General features: G+C 35.6%; 1 protein-coding gene across 3 annotated transcripts in view; it reads left to right on the forward strand.

Moving 5' to 3' along the window:
- Positions 1-26,908, forward strand: part of MGAT4C (MGAT4 family member C) — a 419,270-nt gene that overhangs the window by 173,195 nt on the left and 219,167 nt on the right. The window lies entirely within an intron of this gene.

Below are 26,908 nucleotides of genomic sequence, written 5' to 3' on the forward strand. Positions count from 1 at the left end.
AGAATGATGGTAGACACACTGATGACATCAAAAGGTTGGGGTTTCCTTCACTGTACCTTTACATCCTTTTTTTAAGAAGGGCTCAGGTTAGGCTGACTTGCTTATTTCTTCTTTCATATTACCATTCCATATTTGAATATTTCATATTTCATCAAATATAAAATGAAACCTCTAGCCTTAAGGATTGCAAAACGGAAATAAAAGCCTTTCTGAACTTGAACAAACTATAACTATTACTGAATGTTTTGACAGATTCTGAAATGATTTGTAATGAAATATAACTAAAAAATCCTGTCCTTTCGTCTCGGTGCCCAGTTAGGTTCCAGTAATAATAATGTGAATTTTAACATTTACTATCTCATTGATGATCAAAGTATATTAGAAAGAAAAGATTATCATATGATGAAGCCTGCACCCTACTGTGTGAAATTTCCAACATAAATTTCACCAACATACTTTCTAAGGATAAAATCAAAAGGCTAGGGAAAGTTTGAACAAATGAAGATCACTGAGTATGTCTGAGAAAAATGCGTTCCTTGTAGAACGTTTTGTTTGTATTTTATCCAGTGACCACTTAATCCAAAATTCATACTATGGCCAGGGAGACAGGACTTTTGTTTCCAGTTGAAAATGCTCTTCACTGGCTACAGGTATGTGATCCTTTTCTTTGCTCTTCAGCCTTGCCCACCTTGCATTTTTACTATATTGAGACATATTCTCAGGTGTGAAAACTGAGATACTGGAAAAGCACTAAATATTCCTTATATTGTCCTTAACAAAAACCAACAAAGAACCCTGTTAAGATACTTTGCAATGTATATAACTGAGTCAAACAAGAGAACTCATGTGACTGCAAAAAAGACCCTGTCCCACCACAGTGGCATAAGTTTCCTGCATTCACTGGCATGGGGGGAATCAACACCACCTCATTTGTCTTAGTTCTCTGAAATACACTTACTGAGCAAAAGAATGTCCACCTGAATCTTGTTTTTGTTCGGTAATGTATACCTGACATAGGCGTTCTAAGTTTGGTCTCCAAAGCTTTTATATCTTTTATAGAAGGGCAGATGGAATTGGTCGACTAAAAAAGATAGCATTTCCATTTTGAGACCTGGGTAATTCCTAAGTAGGGCAGTAACAATTCCATTTAATTGTAGCGGAGGAAGGAAAGAAGTACGTACAACTTTCTACTTAGGAGAGTTAATACTATGTGCCATGTTTTCCCAGTCTTCTCCTTTAGTTATGATGCTGCATCTAAGGCTTTAGTGGATAAACAACTTTCTACGGAGTTTCAATGCATTATACATCTTATTTAAATAGAATAGAATAGAATAGAACAGAACAGAACAGTTCCAGTTGGAAGGGACCTACAGTGATAATCTAGTCCAACTGCCTGGCCACTACAGGGCTGACCGGAAGTTAAAACATGTCATTGAGGACATTGTCCAGTATCACATTAGAGTAAAATGTAGCAAAGGAAGTTATGGTTATATTACTAAACACAGTTTCAAGCCAGCTGTAAAAAGAAAAAAAAAGTCATAGAAAAACTTAGTGAACTCTCCATCTTTCATATTAGAAATGGAAAAAACTTATCCTCAGCTTGTTTAGAGAGCCATATCACAATGTGTAACCCTGGGACTTAAGTTACAGGAAGTTCTACATATTCTCCTATCCAATATTGGATGCAGCACTGAACAAACCTTTGTGTAGTGTTGTCTTTTTAAAGTGATGATAATCTTATTAGTTGTTCAATAGCCCAAATGATGTCAAGCAGTGAATGCAACAATGAATCAAAAAATAATAATTCTTTGAATATTTTATCTCAATTTTGGTTTTAAGTTTCTTGAAAATATAACTGCAAGTGATATCATTGCTTGATCTGGAGGCTACTAAATTAGAATTTTTCCAATTACCTATCTCAACATTGGCTGTGAGGAAAACTGAAAGACTGTGTCTGGGTTGCGTAAAATTGGGAAACAAGCCCCTGGCATATTAAGCGTGGTGAATATTTATTATGATCGTCATCTAGAAGGCAGACAGGACCAGTATCAAAGAGCTTGCATTTCTGTATCAAGTACACTGCTGAACTAATTTTAAATTCACTGTATTTGTTACACTATAGTAAGTGTGCTGATGCCTTTCTACAGCTTTACTCTTCTCACCAAATAGCTATGTGAGAATGCAGGAACAAACTACATTAAAGTAGTTTATAAAACAAAGAATCAAACTGTGGAATGAAATACAAAATGACATCTGCTTTTACAGTAAACATTCTTCATGCTTCTTGGAGTGTGTATTAATCAGGGATGTTGTGGCACAACCAAGAAAACATTAAGAGAGCAGGTTCTTAGAGAAATATTTGTTACAGGATGGGTTTCTGAGCTTTACTAGAATATCATTAAGCTCTATACACTTCTCTTAATGGTAATTCAATTTTGCTTTGTTAGAAATAAATCTTAATTATAGTGCTTATGTGGTGCTTGTATAGCACTTTGGAAAACCCTGTGTAAAAAGAACAATCACAGACCTGTTCTATAATAACAGAGAATGAAAACAGAAAACAAAAATCTGTCATAAATTGCCTGCATACAGAATAAATGGTGATAGAGCTGAATCCTTTATTCTTACTGTGTGAACTGAAAAAGACAAAATGTGATTTCATCCACTTACAGATAGTGATTGGCACTGTATCAAGAAAATTGCTCAGCTACCAATATAAATCCCTAAAGAGAGCATCATTATTCAATGAAAATGTACAATTTAACTTTTTAAAACCCACCAGAAGTGACTGTGCTTTCTTACATTGTTTTATATGTAAGATCCGTTTAAAAAGAATGAGGTTCTTGTGTTTAAGAACATAATAAAATTACATTAGTGAATACAGATTTTTTTCTGATACATTACTATGCAGTAGTAATTCAATGAAAGAGAATACTAGTGTCTGCCCTCCCCTCTGTCCATCGCCCTGCCCCGGCCCCATTTTTTTCTGGAAACATATACAGTAAAATCATAGGAAATGCATGTTTTACATGGGGAGATGGGTTGCCTGGCAACAACATCAGTGTCAATTTCTCTTCAGTATGTAGTATGTGTCCATGTCTAGAAAGCTATTTATCTTCATTAGACCTAAGTAATTTAGGTTGTCAAGTCTCTGGTGACTATTAGGTATCTGATAACCATATATTTTGTGCTCGACCAGATGTACTTACAAGTAAAATAAAAACAGCATAAACTTGCATATTTCCAGATTATGGCATCATTAACACTGGAGTGTCGTCTCCCTCTTCTTTGTTCCCTATTCTGATTGGTACCCATTAAGTAAACTGCGCCAATGGAAAGTGAAGACCAGGTGACTTAATTATCAACCTTCCTTTTAACACTGGCATTGTTCTAATTATGACTGTCTGAGCATAACCCTGTCTCTTGCATTTCAGTTAAAAGTTCTTAAGATGCTTTTTTCCAGTGTATCGCCCAATAAAACTGACAAACTGATTAAAGTCACTAGAGGCAGCTCAGGACCACTATGTATGCAATTTCACTCTATTTGAAAAAAAACACCAACCAACCAAAAAAAAAACCCCAAACACCACCCCCACCCCCCCCCATATATCTCTACATGTCTATTTATGTCTATATAGAGATACTGTATATACATATATCTATAAATATGTATGTATGCAGCACATATGTATCTGCATATGTATATAAAACTCCCTGACATTTCTGCCCCACAGCTGGGCTGCAGTTGCAATACAGAAATTACCAACTATGTCACAGTCATCTTGCAGTGATTCATTACTCTTCAGAATAAAAAAGATATGCTGTTGATCATAAGGTTTCTCAGGTGACATAGAGAATGACACCTCTCATATCCATAAGATTTACAGAAATCCTTGCATAAATGTTTACATTTGAAGGTGTTTCTTACAGTGTCATTAATTATATCTAGCTTACAAAAGCTTAACACTAGACATTCTTAAGAGAATTCTCTTAGAGAAACATAAAGAGGCTTAGAGCCACTTGAACGGGAAGGGAAATAACAGTTTTTTCTTATTTAACCTGACCCTTTTACCCTTGTTGAATATGCTGCTGACAAAAGAGAGACTTTGTACAAAAATATCAATGCTAGCCATTTAAATGCTGCTAACATATGTGTGGAAATTAGTTTTTTTCTTTATCTTTTCCAATATGCAATGTGAAGTATCACAACAGATGAAATGGAAACAAATTGGAAGTTCTGTTCTTTTAAATAACTTCATCTTGCTTATATATACTATGCTTTTTGAACTGAACAGCATAGCAGGGGACTGTTGGAAGCAAAAAAAGGAGGATTTGTGGATGGAATATTTAGATCAAATATAAGTATTCTTCTATTTTTTTTAGAGTTATTCTCCTATTCTTATGTGTTTAATTTGAATATCTGAGGTGACATACAGTAGCCTATGTTCAACAGTAGTTCTAAATGTTAAGATTATCCTACATTTGATAATTGTTTAAGAATGTTATGTTTAAGCAGATGGAAATTTAATATATAAAAAATAATCGGTTTGGAAGGGGGATAGGAATTACGATAAACTACGAATAGGACTTCAGAAAGAAGGACAAAAGAAAGAAAAAGACTCAGAGGTAGTTTACGACACTATGTGTACATATCAGCTCCATATTAAGACATTAATGTTGGTGTCTGCATGTGACATGAAATAATGGAGTTCAACATCCTGAAGGGAGCGATGAAAGCAAGTAGCAGGGTTTAGCACCCTGAACTTCATCAGATTTTGGTTGATTCAGGAAGTGGTAGGTGGGATCTAATGGGAGGCAGCTCTGAATGGCAAAGGAGAGCAGGAAAGCTGTCAGGTCTTTAAGGACAGCATCCTTCAAGTGCAAGAAGTCTATCCTGATGCCCAGGAAAAAAAGTAGATAGATCAGGAGACTGACTTGGCTAAGCAGGGAGCTCATATCCTGATGATATGAGCCTGAGCTTGATCCTGATGCTGTGGTCCTGTGTGAGATAGATGTCTAAACCTCCATGATAGTCAGTGGAAATCCATAGCTCAATTCATTCGTTTGAAACTAGACATCCAGGGCCATTTGAGTTCCCCTAATTTATTCAGTATATCTATACAGGACTAGCAGAATTTATAGGAGACGTGTGCCTTTCTGGAGTGGCAGCTGGTGGCCAGACAGGATACCACATTGCATTTTGAATGCTACAGTCTATTTGTGGGCAAGGAATCGAATACTTACTCAATAGAGTAAATAGAGACTGAAGAGTAGCTCAGTTTATCTTGTAGCACGTGCTAAGGATGGGATTGCACGTCCGAGCATGGATGTTTAAGTTTCCTTGAAATGTCCTAATATTGCACTTGGTCTCCAGTAGCTAATCCTCAAGTGTGCAGGTATCTTACTGACCCTTTGTCACATATATCAAATACCCTTATTGTGAAACATTGCTAGATGCATATATTTAGTCAATTGACTTGAAGCTTGTCGGGGGAATCATTGTGTCAGTTCTACTGACTAGATGTGTTAACTATAAAAAGAACTTAGACACTTCTCATATATAGATTTCTACATGTAAATGTCTCAGTTTTGAACTGAATCACTGAGTCTAATCCAAGTATACATACATATTTTAATAATAAAGATAATTCTGACTTTGGAAATGAAACACCATGCTTATAATTAGGATGGTAATAGAATTGTCTGCAGTAACGCAGTAATGGAAAAGCTAAATTTATCTGCAAAAGCTATAGACTTTATATAAAAGGTAGATGGTGATGTATTCATATTACACAATTAAAAGGTAATTTCATAATAATTCAGGAAAAGACTGTTGGCATCTAATTAATGATATTAAACATTATTGGTGATGTACATTTATGGTAAGACAGTAAATTAGAAAATTACTTGGAATTTCATGTTAAATATCAAGAAAGTAATTCTGGTTGATGAAGCAAAAAGAAAAGGCAGTAACTAGATTGCAGTCTGGAAACATGTACCTGAGTGCAGGTAGCTAATAAGAAGGTTATTTAAACACTAGTTACAATATGATCAAATACTGTAAGAGTGAAACTAGATACAATTTACAGAGATAAGATTTTTTTAAAAAGTGTAAATAACAAATTCATCAGCTAACCAAGTCTTTGGAGAATTCTTAAACACTTGTAAATTTTAAAGCAAAGCATCCATACTTCCCCACAGAGATATGCTTTCATTCAGATTAGAATTAATTAAATGAAGTCCATTGGACTGAGATTTAGATCTGTAAGGATGTTCATAACTTATTCCTTCTGTATTTATAATTCATAAATCAATCTTTACTTTTTTTTGGAAACTGGCTACAAATTAGAAAACAAACTCATAAGATTTTTTTTCCTGAAGACTAAAAAAATAATATGCTGTTGTTACTCTTTTCCAACTGCTTCCTTAGTTCACTCAACTTTATTTATTTGCTGAAGACATTTCCCTTAAACAGTTAACCAGTTACATTCTGGATAACTTTTCAGAGGCATGGTCTGATTTCTTAGAAGAAGAACCAGGAAGTTTACAATATACATAGCTTTGTTAGGTCTGTATGAGTGGTCCAAGGTGCTGAATTCATTAGACAGGGATGTTGTTCTGTTTTCTAGAAGTATGATTCACATCATCAAGCTCATACTTGTCCTTGAATTTTATTTGTAAAAAGCCAATAATCTTGTACTTACACAATGTTTTCAGAATCAATAAGGACTTTTTTTTTTTTTTTTTTTTTTTTTTAATCCTACTGACTAATTTAAAAAACATCATGAAGTTGCTTTGCCTGGATTTTTAACTGAGTCATACATAAGAACACATGAACTTTCTTTTTGTATTGCTGTATACTAAGACATAGAGTTTTAGCATTTTGAGACAGGTGGATAGGTAAATAGATAGATAGATAGATAGAAAGATGGATGCTTTCAGTATGGCAGCTCTCATGTGACTACTAGGTTTTCAGTCATCCAGGGCAGGATTCACACATTCGGTATTCCTGGATTGGGCAGAATTCACACATACAATATTTCTGGATTGGGCATATACATTACAGTATATTCCCCTTTTTGAGATAATCATATCATGTTTTCATTCCTTTCCATGTTTTTTTCCATAAGCTGATAAATATTATGCAGAGATTCCTTGTATCAGACTAAATCTGTTATTACAGGTAACAGCCCCATGACTTCTGTTCATGAATGCTGAACTTTTCCTGTCCTTGCATAAGGGATTGTGTATAGAATGGTACTCTGTGATGTCAGCTCCCAAACCTTAGTGCCATCCATCCTCAGTTACACTTTGTCTCCCCAAACATATGTTTAATGTTATTGTCACTGTCCTTCCTGCAAGTCAGCAAATACACAGCAATGACTCATGATGTGGAGCTATGTAAGCAGCATTGTTATGTAAGTTTGTAAGATTTTTTTTTACACTGGGATTTCAGTTTAACATCTGCTGCTTTGACATAGCCCCATCTTATAGCTTGCTTTCAGAGAAGATATCTTAAACAATAGTAAAAAGCTATGATATAATGTTGTTTAGATGTATTGCACCATATATTTTGGTATATCATAATCCTTAATTAAAATCACATTATTTTATATTTATTGAAGCTTGACATCTGAAAATAATACTAGCATCTTTTTCTCATCTTTCAGATATTTTTGTTATGCATCGAAGTTCAGGTTTTGTGCATTCTTTACAATATTACATTGGTTGTCTAAAAGTAGTTTGGCAGAAAATAAACTATTAATGTGACCTTGATTTCCTGACTTAACAAATGTGCACCTGTCCAAATAAACTTGAACATTTCCCATTTGAAGTATTTTTTGCTTAATAATAATAATAATAATAATAATAATAATAATAATAATAATAATAATAATAGTATCACCTTACAGCGTTAGAGTACCACACAGATTTTCCTGACTTGTTTCTCCTGAGACAAGGTAATGCTGCTCTCACAGTGATCACTTATGCATTTATTCTGCCAGTTGTATACTAAGATAAAAGTCTTCATTGTAAGTGATCACATCTGTTTGGTCTTCTTAAGTTTTACAGTTCATAATTCTAGAAGATGTATATTTTTTTCTACTTAGCACATAGAGGCAAATATAACCTCTTTGTTTTGTCCAGTATTACGAAAGGGAGTAGTATAGACTGGCTGGATAGGAAATCTTTGCACCCATGAAGCAGAACAAATAGAGCTGTAGGTCTGGGTACGGAGAGTAGTTTGTGACACAGACAAAGGAAAGTCATATGATTCAGTCCTTTCAGGCTCAACGCAAGTGACTTCGCACAGGCTGTAATAATGCTTGCAAAAATTCTGGGTATTTAAAAAATGTGGAAGCCATACACCTGATGTTAACTTTTGCTTATTGAATCTTTAAAAGCAGTAAGTCTTCAGAAAGTTAGATTAACTTGGCTCTCTGTGAGCGAAATAAAAGTCCATAATGCCTTCATTTGTTTTTTAGAAGCCCATGAATAAAACACAGAGGTAGATACCTGTTTCAAAGTACTGAGGCAAGCAAGATATCTCCACTTTTTGTTGCATGTGTTGTCATTAGTGAAACTGCTGTTAGTGCAACTGCTCAGCATGAGGCTGGGGCAGAAAAATTGGGAGTCAGGAGGAAGTAGGAACCAATACTTGTAGTGGTTGATTCACTTTTTGTGTCAAATATTCACAATAGCAAGATTCAGATGCCCTATATAGCTTTGCCTTGACAGTTTTATCTAGTCAGGAGATTTATAGCACTGTTGAATTAAAGCAGCTAGAAATTAATTTCAGAATGAAAACATCTTAATTTAAAATCCAGTATTGTATTCAATCATTTTTCGTCTCTAGAATTTTTCTCAGATAATATGTTTCATTAAAACTGGCACACTTACTTTTATAACATACAAAGAGAAAGTATTACATTTTATTTTTATTTTAGTAGAAAATGCATATAAAGCTATGTATCAGGCAACATATAAATGTGATTGCACGTAACCTTGCTCATGCATGTGTTAACTAGAAGTAACTGTTTCCGTCACAACTACTAAGCACCTAAAGCATTGACTTCATTGTAGACCTTGAATTACCACTGTAAATCTTTGCAAATAACCAGAGTGATTACTGCATAGTGCAAAAGCATAAATACAGAATCCTAGCACATCTGACTTCACTTGTCTCAGGTATGAGAAACCCTATTTACAATTATGATATCTTTCAAGGGGAAAAAAAAAAATCCAATTACTTACTTTTTAGAGGTTTTATAGTTGCCATGCTCTGAATAAAGCAAAAAGCCCAGTGCACTTTTCAAATGCTGAAAGTTCAAAGCTATGTATCTAAATCCTGCTTCAACTTTTGTGCTGCGGCATTATTTGTTAGCATTTTGCAGCACATACAAAGGTTTCCCTTGCTATCAGACCTGTTACAGGTTGGCCACTTGGAAGAAAGGAAAGTAAGAGTTTGCTCGAGATCCCTAAATATAGAGCAGGAAGAAAACAATACATCTGGGTTGAGTGGCCTTCTTACAACATGATCAAGAATAACTCAGAACAAAGTGAGGTCTTGCCAGACTTGGTACCTGTGTGCATTTTCTTCTGCTGAGGTCTTAGGACAGCAAAAGTCCCTGTTGACTACTTTGCTCCTTATGCTTAAATCATGGCTCTAAGCTTTTATTTCCTCTGTGAGCCATCTTTGCAAGAGTTATAGAATTCAGATGATCAAAAGTTCCCTCCCACCTTCCGCACAAAGTTTCCCAGTTTCCTCAGCTTGCCTGTGTTGCCATTTTGATGAATGAACAAACAGGAATGTAAAATGTTTTCTTTTCTTAACTAACTTCTATACTAATACTTGCTTTGCTTATTAAGTAGTATACAGTACTTTAGGAGAAGCATTTAGGAGGATGAAATCTTAACTGTCCTTCAAAGGTAACATGATTTATGCATTTAAATATGCTCCTCTGTATTGAAAATTTCAGTCAAGATTTGTAAATAAGTTTTGTATTTGACTCCAGAAAACTGTATAGCACTACCCTCTTTATATATTATCATACGTTGTCCAAATGCCCCATTTTATATGGAGAAGGTTATTTTTTCCAAAATTCATTTTTGTTTTAAATTTTCAATTAACTTAAATAATTAAGTTGATAAAATGCCAGTAAGAGTTGAAAATAGTACATTTCAGGAGAATTTTTTTTAATTCTGACTCTTTATTATTTTGTTTTAATATTGCATCAAGAAATATTTTCAGGGTTCCCAATTTTTAACTCTTTTTAATCTTGCTTTTTTTCCCCATACAACTTCACTTACAACTGCGATGCTAAATTATTTATGGTTTATAGACATTTATAAGCATTTATTTCAAAAGCAAACAATTGTAAACTCAATTTCTCTTACATTAAAGTATGCAGACTTTAAGTAAGCTTCTTTTCCTTTCATCCTTTAATGTTACACTGAATAAACAGAATAAGGATGTTTTGTTTTCCTAGAACCAATATCACCTAGAGCATATATGTATTTCATTAAAGGGGGATGTACAAATAAGAAAAAATGAAATTGTAATCAAAGTTTCAAGTACTGCAAATAAATTGGGTTAAAAACAGTTCAGCAGATTCAGGAACTAGTGTTGATTTTCTCATTTCTTTAAAACAGGTAGGTTTCTACATAGACAGTCTTGTGAGCTCAGTAGCTTTCCAGTCAGTAGTCAGTCCATGTACAGTCAATCCAGATTTGGAACGGCCATTTGTAGCACTTGATGAACTAGTATGGTAAGATTAACTCTATTCATCTCTATGTAATGGATGGATTTCCTTTATTCTAGTGATTCATCTTTTCTTTCATGACTAGAGAGAATCATTATGCTGATCTTGTAATAGAGCATTGTTACCAAATGCTGAACTTTTTTTATTATTGTTAATCGGTTGGTATCTTAGATAAGCAACTGATGGCTTTTATTAGCAATGTCAGAATTGTGGAAGGATTAGCTAAATGGATTTTTAGTGCATCTGTCATTACTGTGGTTTTTTGTTCATGGATTATTTGTAAATAAAGATCAGGGTATTCTTCCAAATTCTTAAACTGAAAACTTAAAAAAAAAAAAAAAAAATAACAGCAGTTTAATCAGATTACACAGTGACTATTTTTTTTAGGAAGATTATGATTCAAATTCCTGATTGAGTATGTGAATAGGAGATGGAATTTTGGTTCTAGTAGCCTTGTATTGTCATGAATAATAGGAGACCATTGCTTGACATTAAAATTTATAGTCTTTAGAAGTTCTTGATATTGACACACTTCATCTGTGAAAAGGTCAAGAATAGGCTTTAACAAACACACAGTTTTTGTAGTATGAAAATCACTAGCTTAAGTCTGAGTTTTTCATTGCTCTGACTTCTGGTTGATTTAAAAATATATTCAAGTTACAAAGGGATCAATAAAGAGAGATTTACAGTTTTCATTTGGAAATGGGATTATAGAAAGTTAGAGAGTTATATGAACAACCTATACTATTTATATCAAGCAGTCTGCAACATTTAAAACAACATACTTTATAAACTGCAGTAGTTAATATTCATGTAACTGCTGGCATAATTTTAAAGGGAAATAAGTAATATTAACAAAATTGCACATAAACTTACTTTTTCTCTATATGTCTCTTCCGTTCATAATTTTGCCAAAATCTTAGGCAGTATTTGTGCATCAGGGTGTTTATATGTTTATTGACTGAAATACTGCTGAATATGCTATATTCATTGACTTGAGTAACATGTTTCATTTGTAAGAATATTAAATAGTGCATACTAAATAATATCTATCCACATTAGAATTAGAATTAGAATATGGAATAAAATAATATACATGACCAGAATATTTCCTTATTAGAGTTATTTAGTTTACTCCTCCGCCTCGAAAAAATAATAAATTAAGATCAAATTTTTTTTAAACTCCAGTTCTATAAGAACACTTATACTCACACTTCCTGCTGTGAGTAAGCTGTACCCACAGTATCCTACTTTTTAGACTTGGGATTCCATAGGGAGAGAACTTGCATATACTCCCCACATAGGTGTTGTGCTCTATTAATGGAAGTCCGATGGGATGGATAGGACCAGGACTGTAGGAAACAACAGAAGGGATCAGAGTGCATATTTTTTTTCCTTCTCCCAGACCTAGCAATGAGCTAATGTGGCTGTTCCATTGACCTTTCATTCTTGTGGTAGCTGTCTTGTTGCTAAAATAAAATAAAGCAAAGAAAGCCCTGGACCTCTCCCTAAGCAAAAATACGAAATTGGTGCATGTCAACAAAACACTGTATAGTAACTTAAGACACGAATTTCAAAATACCTTACTCAGGGACATTTTTACAATTACCAATATAAATTTACATTCTAGCTAGCTGTGCAGTTACCTCCTTATATAAACAATGTCTCAGTGATTTTGCTTTTCTTTTGCTACTGTTCATTGTGTTGCTTCTACAGTGTTATAAGATAAAGAAATTTTATTTTTTGTTCTTTCAAACAGTAATTAAAAGCATTGTTTCAAGACTGATTTGTCAAATCAATGAGGGAAATGGCTTTCTTGTAAAATGAGGTTGGGGTACAGGGTAAAAGGAGACATTAAAAGAAGAAATAATAGAGTCTGCTGGAAGATAAGCAAATCAAGATATCTCTTCTGCAAAGTCTGTTTTGTTGCATTAGCTCATGGACTGAATATGGTATTCTCTAAAGTTCTTTTATGTTGGAAGGAAAAAACAGAAGCCTAAGGTAATTTGAGAGAGTACTGGATAAAAAATAGTGCCAACAAACAATGAAGGAAATTTCAAGCAGAAGTGTTGGATGCAGAAAGGGAATACAAAGTCCAGAGGAGATAGGGTAGAGAAGGGATTTGTTAAGTGAGCGTATGGTTGGCACATGTGAAGGGAAAAAAGCACAAAGGAACTGTAGGGAGAAACTGGCTTGTTTAAAACCTTTCTGATGAGAACAAAGGTCTTCAATATGAAATTGTTAAGTTTGACCCTTTGGCACCCAACAGGTGTTATCTAGTTAATGGGATATAAGAAAATTTCTGTAGAAATAGAGAAAAATGGTGCTGGTTTTGGTGTTTCAAAGAAGTTTCCCAATGATGAATGCCAGTGTTTGCATTACAGATTGAAACACGGACAGATTGTATGACTATGCTATGAGAACAGAGAAAGCAATAATATAATGTGGAGGGGCTATAAAACAGGAGCAATAACAGGGTGAGGGGTGGGGAAGCTATCTAGTTGTTCAAAACCAGACAGGTGCAATTGGCACTTTAGCGGAAAAAAAAAAAAAATTATTTTCCTTTGGTGGCTCCTTGTTGAGCATCCTTGTCAGAGGTGGAATTCAGTACATAAGGCTGTAAAATTATGTTAAAGGTGAAAGCATCTGCTTCATCAAGGTCGTCAATAATCAAGGACCTTTTCAATGCGAAAAGGGGTAATAAATAAATGGGGCAGTGATAAATAAGAACACAGGGAGACATAAACCTATTAGACAAGGAATAACAGAGGCAAAGGCAAAGACCAAAAGCCCCCAGTTACTAATTGATAGACCATTACAAAACCCCTGGTACAGCTTCAGAGAAGGCCATTTGGACTTTGCAACTGATAAGAAAGGGAAAATAAGATGAACATGAGGATTTGGTATTTTCGAGGGGGTCTGGGAGACTCTGGCAAAATTTATTAACGAATATTTAGGGGAAGGGGATCAGGGAAGAACAAAGAGGGTAATAGGGATATAAAAGGTGCCAGTTGCATGTAAAACATTGCGAGTCAGTACACCTGTCTGACCAAGCCCTGCATCTGATCGCCTATCTTCTTGTTAAATCCTTTCTTAACTCTCTTTCCATGTAATCTCACCCTCTGTCCTGTGCGTGTGAGTGCTGTAAAGACTAAGTCCCAGCTACTGGTGGGGTGACCATGAGTGGAGTTGGTGTAAGCAACTAGAGTCCAACCAGGGTGTAGGCGTGCAGTATTGTCAGCTACTGGAGCTAGTAGGGGTTTCAGTGCCAGCAACTGGAGTGGGTGAGGGTCTTGACCACCAGCCACAGGGAGAGAACAACGTGTGTCCTGAAAACCAGGTACTGTGAGAGACTGGCATGACTGGGGCAAGTGAGGGGCTCAGCGCTGGTGGCAAAAGTGGGACAGTGGGTCACAGCCCGTGTGCCTGGTGCCAGCTGCTGCTGGGGGGCAAGAGTCTTTATCTTCTCTAAACCTGTGCGTGTGTATGGGGTGTATGTGCAATTTGCTAGCAAACTTCAAGCAGGACTAGCTAGTGAGTAGTAGTCCCAAGGTCCGGGCAGGGGTATCAGGTGGGTGGAGGGTCCATGCTGGCATTTGAGGGGACCCACAAGTGAGGGGTGCCGGTGAGATGAGTCTGTGCGTGAATGTGTCTGTTTGCTGGTGAGCACCAAGGTGGGCTAGCAGATGAGTGGGAGACTCATGACCATGAACTGGATAAGAGGACCCAGGATCTGGGTAAGAGTGTTGGACAGACAGGGGAGCTGTGCTGGTACTTCAGGGATCCACAAGTGCGTCTGTGCTTGTGAACCCAGCGAGTGGTGCGTGCGTGTGCGCTTTCCCTAGTGAACTTCTGCCTCTGCCAGCTGAAGAGGAGGAGGGGACTTGGCTGCCTGCACTTACCTTTAGGTGCGTCCTGGTAGTGTTGTATGTAGCTGCTGTTAGAAAGCAATGCCGTGTGTGTGTGTGTGTGTGTGTGTGTGTGTGTGTGTCCCCACTTACAACATCTCTATAGGAAGGTCTTTGTCTTACAATGTCACAGCTAAAGGAATGGTAAAAAGCGTGAACTGCAACTGAATGGAAAAGTTTCCTTTCAACCTGGCTACAGCACTCTCTGTGTTAACTCAGTCAAAGCATTTTGTCTCGCTGTGTGCTTTTTCATCATAATATCCAAACTTCATATGTGCAAAATTTTACTTATGTTTTGGTTGACAGTTTGCCCCACAGCATATGACTATAAGGCCTATTGTTTTTTCCTCTACATTATACTGAAAGAACAACCAAAGGTTTTTTCAATTTAAAGAAAAAAGGCCATCTTTGCAAAGCACCTATATTTTTACTTGCAGTATCTCAGTATCTCATTATATTTAAAGCATGTTTCACTATAGCATCGCCTTTCTGAAGCATTATTCAGGTCTTTTTTTTTAAACTCTACATGTCCAGCAAGCTTTGAGACTTAAGAATTCCTTCTCTTCCATCTGAGATATGAATACAGGATTTTAGAAGTTTATTATGCAGAGTTAAAACTAACAAAATTTGCCTTTAAGTAATTTACGACTTTCACATTTTTCAGAAAGAGTTGCTTTTCTCACAATGTGCCAATGATGTCCAGAAATATAGCCATTATCTCTGCATTACCTACACATATTTTCTCCTAGTATTTGTAAATCTTGTTTAGACAATTTGTGAGGGTTTTGAACAATTGTTTATAATATAGACAAATCTGTGTATTGCATCAGCTTGGCTGAAATTCTACAAGTAAATTTGACTGGGATTGGATGTTCACAAATGTTTTTCTGTATTCACTACACCTGCAGAATGAATCTGATTCATGTGTGAAGATTTTTGGTGTTTGTTAAAAGTACAGCCGATTCAGTATGAAAACATTAAATTTTCTCAATTTTGAAGACTATAAAGGGAGCTATATTCTCTTTAAGCCTCCAAAATTTGGACATTAGGGAACTATATATTCTATTAGCAAGCAGGTGTTCATTGTAGGCAGGCAATAGCCTCTCTCTGTGAAGAGAAGTACCCTCCTTTGCGAAATAATTTGAAGACCAAATACTCTCTCTCTCTCTGTTGACTAATGAGAGTCTAGGTACCTAATATTCCCATTAGGATCTGCCTGGAGTTAATTAATGAGAAACATTAAGCACAAGAGTTTGTCTAAAGAGGTGATTAACCCCAGGCTGCAAAGTAGGCATTTCCTTACTTGGAAAGCAGTAGTTCTCAAAAAAGTGAATGCTATCTCTTTTTAAATCACTTCAGAGCACCTGCACAGAAAGATTTAAGAAACTCTGGTCTTAAATTACGGTGGGTTCAAACACATACTTCCCAGCTACTATAAAAGTCTCCCAATTTAATCTGATGATTTTTTAGGGCAAAGACCCAAGATGTTATTAGGGCACTTCCTGGAATGGGAGTTAGAGTGCTTCAGGTAGAGGAGGGTTGGGAAGCTGCGCTCCTATTTCTTGGGCACGTGCTCTTAACTGGGTGTTGTTAAAAACAGAAAACACACAGAAAACAAACAAATGCCTACCCCAAATCCTAGAATTTGTTAATTTCTTGTTCTAATTCCCTGTTTCAACCACAGTTTAAAAATGTATTTTATGTTGAATGCCATACATTCCAAGTACATTAAATAGCAACTTTGAGGCCTGAATCTGAGTTTAGACACTTCCCCACCATTCTCAGAATCACACTAAAACTTAGGTTTTTTTCTGGGTGTTTTTGGCTGTTCAGATCAATTTTCAATTGTTTCATATGTAAAAATGAAAATAAGATTGAGAAAATTCTCTTAAATGAGGTTTTGCCTAATTCATTTGCTTATGAGTCACCTCATTTTTTTCTTATTGCAACTGAAAAGGAAGATCTTTGCATGGGGAATTTTTCCTGTGTTCTATAGTACAAGCAATTCATGAAGAAATTCTATGCATGTAATTTATTTAGTGTGTGATCTTACCAACATTACATGCTGAGTAATAACATGATCTTAGCATTACCAGTGGTGTGACAAAAGTACTGAACGTAGGACTAGCAGAAGTAGCTCTTCATATCTTCCACAATGCGTAATCTGTTTTACAGCTGAGACCTATGTGCTTTAGCCATACTTTTTTTTTTTTTTTTTCCCTATTACTTGCCAGTAAATAAGAGTTAGGAGAAAGCTGACTCATTAGGTGGTATAAAGAGAATTATTTCTAACCCTTAAAAAGGACATCTCACGACGTATGAAGCTGTCTGCTTGATAGAACTGTACAAGTAGGTGTTTTTCTTGAATTTTTGAGGCTAGTTCTGCTGAAACCTAATAAATATCAGCTTGCTGACAGTTCTGGAGAAGAACAAAAAATACTATATGTTTATTTTGTTTTATTTATTTGTGATCTAAATATAATCTAACACATTTTAAATGTTAAAAATAAATTAAAAATTAAAAGTTATTCTAAATTTAAGAAAAGGACAGATGTTTAGTTTTTTTAATGGACAAAGTAAAACATTTAACATTAGAATACTTTTAGTGTCTCTAAACATATATATGTATATTTTAAGCTGAACATTTGAACTGAATTTGCAAGCTTTCTTGGTATCTGTAAAAATGTAATTATTGACATTTTTCACTCCCCCGTCTCCTTATAACCGGCTGAAATAATTTCCTCAGTAGTATTTCTAAAACTACATCCTGCTTTGGCTATTGGAAATCTGAACAGAAAAGATAGTACTGTACATGGACAGATAGTACATAGAGCTACACATAATCCCTGTATTATAAAAATTCCTTGCATTTTACAGGTAAGCAATAAAGAAAATGCTTTTGAGATTCAGAAAAATAAGATATTGTTTCAAATTTTATGACAGTCTGGACAATTTCTTTCCTAACATACAAACTAGGAATACTGTTATTACCTAATCTGACAGAGTTTGGTAAGTATTAACTAACTGAAGTTTGTGGAGCATTTGTTTGTTACAATGATAAGGCTGTCTAAAGATCCTCACAGATGCAGCAGAAAGCACAAAGCACCACTATTGTTCCCTTCAGGACACCAGGGCTTATTGCAAGGATTGTGTTCCATGGAAAAATAGATTTTTAAATGTATTGGTGGTGGTGTAATAAAAGACGTTTGTGGATCAGTCTTCACTTAACTTTACAATTTTAAATTATCCTAAGCTTTTGTTAAACTTCATAACTAATAAATGAGGGGATCATTAGAAATAATAAGGGATAATGGAGACAGTGATAGAAAACATGTTGTGCTTGCTTTTTCTGATTAAGAAATACATAATGATCTCATAGATTATTTTAATTTTTCTTGTCTTCCAAAACTGATTTTTGACAGTTGCCTGTATATTATTGCACATGTTCAAAGCACCTTTCATTGCAAAATACTTTTTGAATGTGCATAAAGTGGACTTTTGGTTACTGTTTAAACCAATTCTAAAATGTAGCCACCTTTGGAACAAAATGCAAAATATACTTAACTGTTGTGCAGAGGAACATAGCAGAAGGTTTGCAGACAGGAACTGAAGTAAAGTAACCTCAAGAATGTAAATAGGCAGTGTATGTTTTTTCAAGCTATAATTTCTCTAAAAGAACTATGGGAATGAGTTACTCAAAAAGCCCCCACTGCCTTTGTTATTTATGAGATTGCTCCTAATTTGCTAGAAGAATGTAGATATTTGTGTGTGGTCTTGTTTTGCTGAGGTCAGAAACTTTAATTTACTGGGAGGGAGTAATGCATCTCCACTTTCTTAGATAACTGCCTAATTTTTTTCAGGAAAAGAGAAGTGTCTCACATTCAGCTAACTGCACATTTTTCTGAACTGATATAAAACATACAGAGGGTTTTTTTCTTACTGAATCACTACAAAAAGAAAATGGCTGGAGTTCAATCATCACTAGGTTTAGAGCTTTGTGGTTTTGGTTTTACCAACTGACTTTTTTTAAAATTACTATCTTATAAAAGCCTTGGTCAGTTAACAGGGAGTTGAAAGAAAAAAAAAAAAGGGAAATAGAAAACAGTAATTTTTCTTTTAGTGTCTGGCAATAGAACTATGTATGCTGCTCATAATGACATATTTCTTCGTAAATACACTGCTGACATTAAACCAAGTAATAGCAAAGGTGGAGAGTAAGAGATATATCTCACTATTTGGATAAGTCAGTTTATTTTAAAGTTACTGCATTTAGTGTGTGGATTTTGCCATTTTCCTATCTGGTTGATCAATTATTTCTTCTGTATCTGTGGTAATTTATGTCCCTTTGTATTTATCTCATTCTGAACTTAAATGATCTAGTTTTACTGATAAGACAGTAACCAGTACTGTACTTGCTTTAAGGTCTGACGCCATCCCCACAGCCCTGCCCAGCCACCCCAGGGCTGTATCAGACACTGGTTCCCCTCACTGGGCCAGATCCTGACCCTTCCTAGGGAGCTGCCCAATGCCTGGGACTGGGGCTGCCCCAGTGCCCGCCGGCTGCCCTGTTCCTGGCTGGGGAATTGGGTCTGGCTCTGTTTGCCAGAACCTGTCCCGCTGCCCTCCATGAGGTCCCTCCACTGCTCCCAGCCCTGAACCCGGAGGGAGCTGCTGGCTCTTGCAGCACTCTGGCACTGATTGCGTTTTGCCCAGATGGCCAGACTAACTGTGGTGGCATATAAACCTTCCCATCCAAGTGTGCCTAATGTAGCTGTAGGGTCTTCATTGCCTTGACCAGCTAATCCACCTGTAATCATCACACTACTTGTGAAAGTAGACACAGTATCAGAATGGTGTTTTAAACCTTTAGGGAGAGAGTATCTAATCCCTAGTGTGCGTAGTATTAAATAAGATCACTGCATAATCATGAAAGTTGGAGTCGGGACATATGCATTACCACTTCCTGTGAGGGCACTAAAATGAGTGGAATGTTGAGGGACTCTCACTAATAGAGATTGGGAATTGCTGTAGATTGACATGTTTAATAAATCTGTATTATTTAAAATAGCCAAGATAAAGTATTTTTTTAACAGTTATTTGGTTATTACACCATTGCATCAAAGAAACCGATGTTTTATTTTACAGATAAGCCTAAGGAAAGAGCTGTGCTAACTATTGTTGGGCTAATTACCCACTTCGGTATCTTCTGCTAGAAGTAATTTCTCTCATCGTTTTAAGACTATCAGGTTTCTTGTCATAGGCTTAGACTGATTAGGCTGATCTATCTTTGAACCATGATTTTAGCAAAAATGAACAGCCCATTGTTCTGTTCTACATCTTTCGAATTTGAACAATGAAATCAGGAGAGGAAGGCCTATATTTCATCTACTTTCTTGTGTGAGAAATGCTATTCTTCCGTCATTCTTCCCAATCTTATATTCAGATGTGGAAGACTAAAAAAAGTGATGTGACAATAAGCATCATTCTGGCTGACCATACAGCTTTACCTGAAGATGAAATATCTTCCTCGTTAAGCTAACAACAGCATAAGTTGCCTGAGACGGTAAAGGTTATGTAGTTTAACTAACTTTCTGCTTTTTGGTTTGATTTCTTGGAATTGTTTCATCTATTTTTTGAACCTTGAAATTGAGGTGTTTTAAATTTATATTAGAATTTACTTTATGTGAATGAGAAATCTAGTTATATTTCTTCACAGTTGCCAGACTTCCTTCTCATCTTTTTTAGCACTTTCAGGATTTTACAAGATACTCACAAGGGTATCTTCTATTAAAGATGGACGCCACAGTAGTATTTGTTAACGTATACATATGCACAAATTTTTGTTGTTTTTAGTCCCTGAGACACTGAATGACATCATCATAAAGCTTGTCTGATCTGTTATCACAGGCTTCTAGTATACTTGTCCATAAAAGTCAGACCTTTGAAATTGAAATATGAGCAGCCATTTATTTGATATTAAAAACAATTTGATGAGATAACTCCCTTTTGCAGATAGATACAGTATGTATAACAAGCATGTTCACCTATCACTGACAGTGACATGCATCCATGGAGTATTACCTCATACAGGTTAATTTTCAGGAAACTAGCAAAGTTACTCAACGTGATCTTCTTGTTACCTTCTCATATAGATCCATGAAAAAAATTAATGCAGCCCACCGACTTTTTTCCACAGATGAAGTACTTCTTACTGAATGTCTTTTCTGAATACACAGAGTGTAGTTTCTTTTCTTTCAATCCTAGAAATATATTTTGGAAGTTTTTGTTTTGGTTTGGGTTTTATTTATGTTTTTCAGTTATAAAAATTATGTTTCTCTTTTTAAAGGAAAGCTAAAGATCTTCTTCCTAGGTATGCAGTTCTGTTAAGCAGAGGGTTGTGTGACTTCCTGCAATACCTTAAATTCATCAAAGTTACATTTCATCTTGGTTTGTATGTTGTTATACATGTTTCATACAAGCCTAATCTGAAATTAATTTTTAATAGTTAGCAGAAAATGGAAAATAACTGTGATAACAGGTACTATCCATTTGCAAAAATACCAGACTGAATCTTTATGACTGATGCTATTGACACAAATATAGTTAGTTTTGACAATTATAAAATATTACAGTTCCTCTAGCAAATTGCTAGAAACTATATATTTTATGATTCTGTCATCTTTAATTTATTCTACAAATTGTACTAAAGCTTCTTCAAATAAAGTCAGTTTCACTACAAAGATTGGTTCTTTAGATAGTTCTGAGGCTTATGATATTTTTATTTCATCCTATCAGACATGTTAAAATCACTTTTTATAACCTGAACAATTCTCACTATATCTTATTTTTTGTTGTCACTTTAATGATTATTTATTCTTCAAGTCTTAATTTTGATCTAAATAATATTCCCCAACTGCATTTTAAGGTTGCAATGATCGTTTTCTATTGTATATATTACAATTAGTCATGCTTTCTGTATTAATCACAAAAGCATAATATTGTAAGTACTACTGACTATGCTTTTTTTAAATAAAAACATCGCTTTCTTTCCTTGCAATGACACTGGTGTACAAATTGGAAATGTTTCTCTACTGCATAGTGCTTAAGTAGGAAATTAAGATGTACATTCTAAGTTTTACAGTTTTCCCTTCACTGGGACTGACGGTGAAGTTTGCAGGGGTTTTATTTGTTATGTTTTTTTATTTTACTTTTTCTTTGGGTGAATATATTGAAAAGGATAATTGATTGTAGCACTAATGTAAGCTATCAGAAAGGGTTGTCTTCAGGATGTGAAGAGACCAGTTCTCCTTGCATTCGTGCTGGAGGTAACCGTGAGCAATTAACTGAAGCTGATAGCAACCAGGTTGGCAATATGGAAAACTGGATTGAATGTGATGTTGTGGGTAATAAGGAGGGAGAATTCTGTGCAAATGCAGTGAAATTTTTACTTTAAAGTGGAAGAGATGCTTTTGAAACTGGAATTATCTTTACAGTGACTTCAGCATTTTTGTTTAAAATGTTTTCCTAGTTTGGAAGTAATTGAAAACAAAATACTTCTGGCAGCCTCAGGTGAGAGACACCATACCTGTTACTAATGTCTGAGGTCATTTAATGCTTATTATTACCCTCTTATATCTTGTATGCTGCTATTTCAATTCCTCAAATATGTGAGAAGATCAGCTGTAAAGGAACAACAGGAAGTTTGATATATAAAGTCAGAGAGAGATTATAAAAGCAGACAAAAGTTATTTATTCAGCAAGGAGACAAGGGTCCAAATTTTTTGATAAAGTTCTTTAGACAGAAAGGGAAAATTACTTACATTTACCTTACGCAGCACAATAATGCAAATTTCTTAAATCTGATCTTAACTTCGACTTCAACGAGTAGTTTTGCTCTGTATAAGACCTCTATGTGATGATATGAGTTAAATAAAAAAGTATTTTAAGGGTGGGTTTACATGACTGAACAGGCCTTGTTATAAGCTGTACTGGGTGCAGGTGCCCAGGTTTTGGCAGCGGGAGCTGCAGGGGCCTCTGTGAGGAGACACGGCTGGTTCCAGCCGGCTCCAGCCGACCCCCCGCAGGGCACGGCTGAGCCCCTCGGACAAGATGGCGGAGCCCCTCGGACAAGATGGCGGCGCCTCTAGGAAAATGCATTTAAGAAAGGGCAAAATGCCACACAGAGAGAGGAGTGGGGGAAAAAAGTGTGAGAAACAGCCCTGCGAACACTAAGGTGAGAGAAGGAGGGGGAGGCGGTGCCCCAGGCGCCGGAGCTGAGATTCCCCGGCAGCCCGTGGGAGATGGCTGTGGTGGAGCAGATACTCATGCTACAGCCCGTGCAGGACCCTATGCCAGCGCAGAGGAAAAGTGTGAGGAGGATGGAGCGACGGAGAGGAGCTGCTGTGGACTGATCCCCCATTCCCCTTCCCCCTGCACCACTTGGGGGTGTGGAGTGGGTAAAGGAATTAGCAATGATGGAGTGAAGTTGAGCCAGGGAAAAAGGAGGATACAGGGGCAAGGTATTTTAGGTTTTGCCTTTGTTTCTCACCATCATACTCTACAATGCATCAAATAAATTTTCCCCAAGTTGAGTCTGTTTTGCCCATGATGGTAATGGATGAGTGAGCTCCCTATCTTTACCTCAACCTGCGAGCTTTTCTGTCTCACTTTCTCCGCCTGTCCTGTTGAGGAAGAGGGTTGAGAGAGCAGCTGGGTGGTCATCTGGCAGCCATCCAAGGGTCAACCCATCAGATAAGTATTGGACCATAGGACTATATTGCATATAATTTATGTAATTATTGTAACATGGTTCTGTAAGTGCCTACAATACACAGTCTGAGTATTTTTACTGAATTGGTGCTATACATAGAAATTCTAAAATGTGCTTATGTTTTGCACTTCCAGTCTTCTAAAGTCATCTTTTTTAAAGCACTCTGCCTAATTGTTCAATGTTAGGGTATGGTATGCACTGAAGCAGGCTGAATACCTCTGCTGTGCTGCATAGCTGAAGCTGAATGAGCCGGGTATAGGTGTGGTTTCTGGTCAGAAGAAAAACTGTCACGCAGTGGGCTAATGGGAAAGGGTGACTTACCTCCCTATTACCAAAATGTGATTCTGTTTTTAAAAGGCTAGCTAAGTGTGTTATGTTTTTATTATGATCTCTGGCAGTAACTAAATTTTTTGCTTTTATTTGGGCGTAAGCTTGAGAATGAGAGGAGCTGAGGACCCTCCTTTCATAGACACTTGAATGGAGAGAACTTAGTTTGCTGCAAGACCCATGCAGCAATGACACTGCTGCTGAGAATTCATTCTAGTAAGGGTGTTCTTCACTCTAAATTATGTGTCATAAGCACACTGAATTCAACTGGAAAAGTTCAGTTCATGTTTCTAAGCATTCATTTCCTCTTTCCCTATCAAGATCTATAGTGAAGCTGAGAGTTGTGCTATAAATCAATTGTGCATTGATTCTTGAACCAGTTGACTGGGAAGTTGATTTCTCAGCCAATGATCACAGTTGCATATCTCTTTTCTATGTGCTGCAAACTAGGAAAATGTTTGTCATGGCATATTAGCTAAAGCTGTGCATCATGTATTCAAAGACATCAATTGTTCTATATTGAGCCATAAATGAGCTAAATAATAGTACTAAACGTGAAAATTGTCTTTATCTGCAAATGAAAAAAAAGCTATCATTAAAATATTTATAAGCACATTTAAAATGCTTTAACTAATTTTATATCTGGGTTCATATGGCCAATATGAATAGACTATATTTTGTATAATTTTATGCATTCTGGGTTTTTCAGTATTTTTACAGTTTATCAACTTGCTGTTAAGTGTTTTAAGAAACTCTGTGTGTGAAATCTTCTTTGATATAAAATGGAACTTCCCTCCTTCCTTGATTTTGATTAATACAAATTTTTCTAATTATTTTAGAGATATGAATCCTTTCTATTTAACATGTTTTGTCTTTTATATTTATCTCTGGTTAGATCTGGTTACTCTACACATAGTTCTTACAGCAACCTTAGGTGGTTATACAACACTTTTTTCTTCACCCTGTACCACTTCAGTTATCACTTATCAAAACTTACTTTCTTTAAAACTGTCTTCGTTCCTGTAAATATCTTTACTTATTCTGCTGGTGCTCTTTACTGTATTTCCTTTTTCTTCTGAAGACTGTTCAGTACATCAGTCTCACTGCTTTCTTTGTACGCATCATTTGCTTCTTTTTCCTTCACACCTCTATTCAGCATGATGGTTGGACCAGGTCCCATGGCATCTCTCCTCACTGCCGCCTGTTCTGTTTCATCATGTTCTTTTTCCAAGTACAAACTTTGCTTGCTTCTCAGTTCTTCGCTTGGTATTGTTCCCATTTTGCTGACTACCTTTGAAAAAGGTGTCTTGTCCACTCTTTTCTTATCTTCTGGTGATCCAAGATTTAAGGGGAAATGTTCAAATCCTTGTAAGTAAAGTTCTCTGGCAGTGATATCGCATGCTATTTATTCTCCATTGGTCACATTAAAGAGCGATTAGGGCATATTAGCTTAATCTATATTAGCAAGTAGTGGGGCTCAAAGAGATTAGCATCAGACATCTCCAAAGCATGTAATAGTACTTGCAATGACTGGGGTAAGTGTGCATATACTACAGATGAGGAAGCAGTATGCCATACAGAGCCATGTTAATGATGACAGGAAAGAGAGGGACAGTACACCCTCTCTTCTTCCACATGCTATTGAAATTAATTATATACATACCTATGTATTTATATAGAGAGAGATAGAAAAATAGAGGTGGAGTTAGAGGTAGATACAGATACATATATAATAAATAACTTCTGCAGGAAAATTTCCTACTTTTACTAGTGTGAAATGCTCCTAAATTTCTTAGCATAGTACAATGGGTCTTGTCTATAATCGAAGAAGGTATGCTATGTGACAAATTTGGAGAAATATAAGCTTTTTAAGGGGTATGTAAATGTCTGTATATACATGTATATGTACAAACAATACATACAAACATATGTACAAAATACATACAATATATACAAACGTATACATTCATAATCTACCTTTCTTTAAACACATTATAGTCTACTCTTAACATAAAATGTGCACTGTCAAAATGCATTCATGAAACTCAAGGGTAAATAAGTTTCATGATTAATGTTTTAGTTATAGAATATTGAAATGCCTGAAGCACATTTCTAAGAACCTCTAAGCATACATTACAAAATCGTTTTATTCAGGTATATTTCTTAAAAAGGATCAATTCCACATAAAAGAAGAAAGTTCACCTAAGATATTGCAGATAAGTTAAAGGCACTGAAAGCAATGTGCATTTGCAAAAAGGAGTTTTACAGCTAGACAGGCCTAATCAATCTGTATAGTGCTATCAGTGGTTGTAGAGTCTAAGGCACTTCATTTGTTGATAAGCATTATTTCAGCAATTGCTTACAGTAATGGTCACTCTGGCTAAATTATTACTTACCCTTTTTAGCTTTTCTGAAAGTTCCATTTAGATTGTACAGAAGTTGAAGTATATGCATATAAAATTAAGGTAACAAATTATAAACAGTTTAGGAGATAATACAGTAGAAATTAATGCATGATAATTAATTTTGAGAGAAATTAATTTAGTTTCTCTCTGCAAAATCAGGTATTTTGCCTGAAATAGTTTAAGACAGTATTTCAGATTTAAAAAGAAATAATTATGCATTGTTATCTATTACTATTATGTTCTTAACGTGGAATAAATAAAGATAGAATGATGGCATATACTTCCATAGACACTGTCCTTAACTACCTGTCATAACAGTATAGAAAAACATATATGTATGTTCAAAACACAACTTAAATAATTTTTCATCCAAGCTTCCCGCTTTAAATGTCTAACTCAGTCTTGAATACATGTATGAAATCTAAAAATGAATATCAGAAAAAATAATCCCAGGTCTCTAGATACGATGATATTTGTCTCATCCAGCAACCTACTGCATTGATATCTGTATAGGTGGGAACTAGATGGAAAAATTTGTCATATACAGAGAGTTTAAAAATAAAAAACTATTTATCCTGCCAAGGTCAGTCCACCACAACTATTCTCGCTTGAATCATGCATGTTAATATACAATCTGGAGAATGCAAAATGTTGATACAGCTATATATCTATCTAAAACCATTGGTGTTTGAGCCTAACAATGTTTAATGGGTGACTTGCTTTAAAATATGTTTT

Source organism: Aquila chrysaetos, chromosome 26, assembly GCF_900496995.4.
Source record: "Aquila chrysaetos chrysaetos chromosome 26, bAquChr1.4, whole genome shotgun sequence".
NCBI classification, from domain to species: Eukaryota; Metazoa; Chordata; class Aves; order Accipitriformes; family Accipitridae; genus Aquila; species Aquila chrysaetos.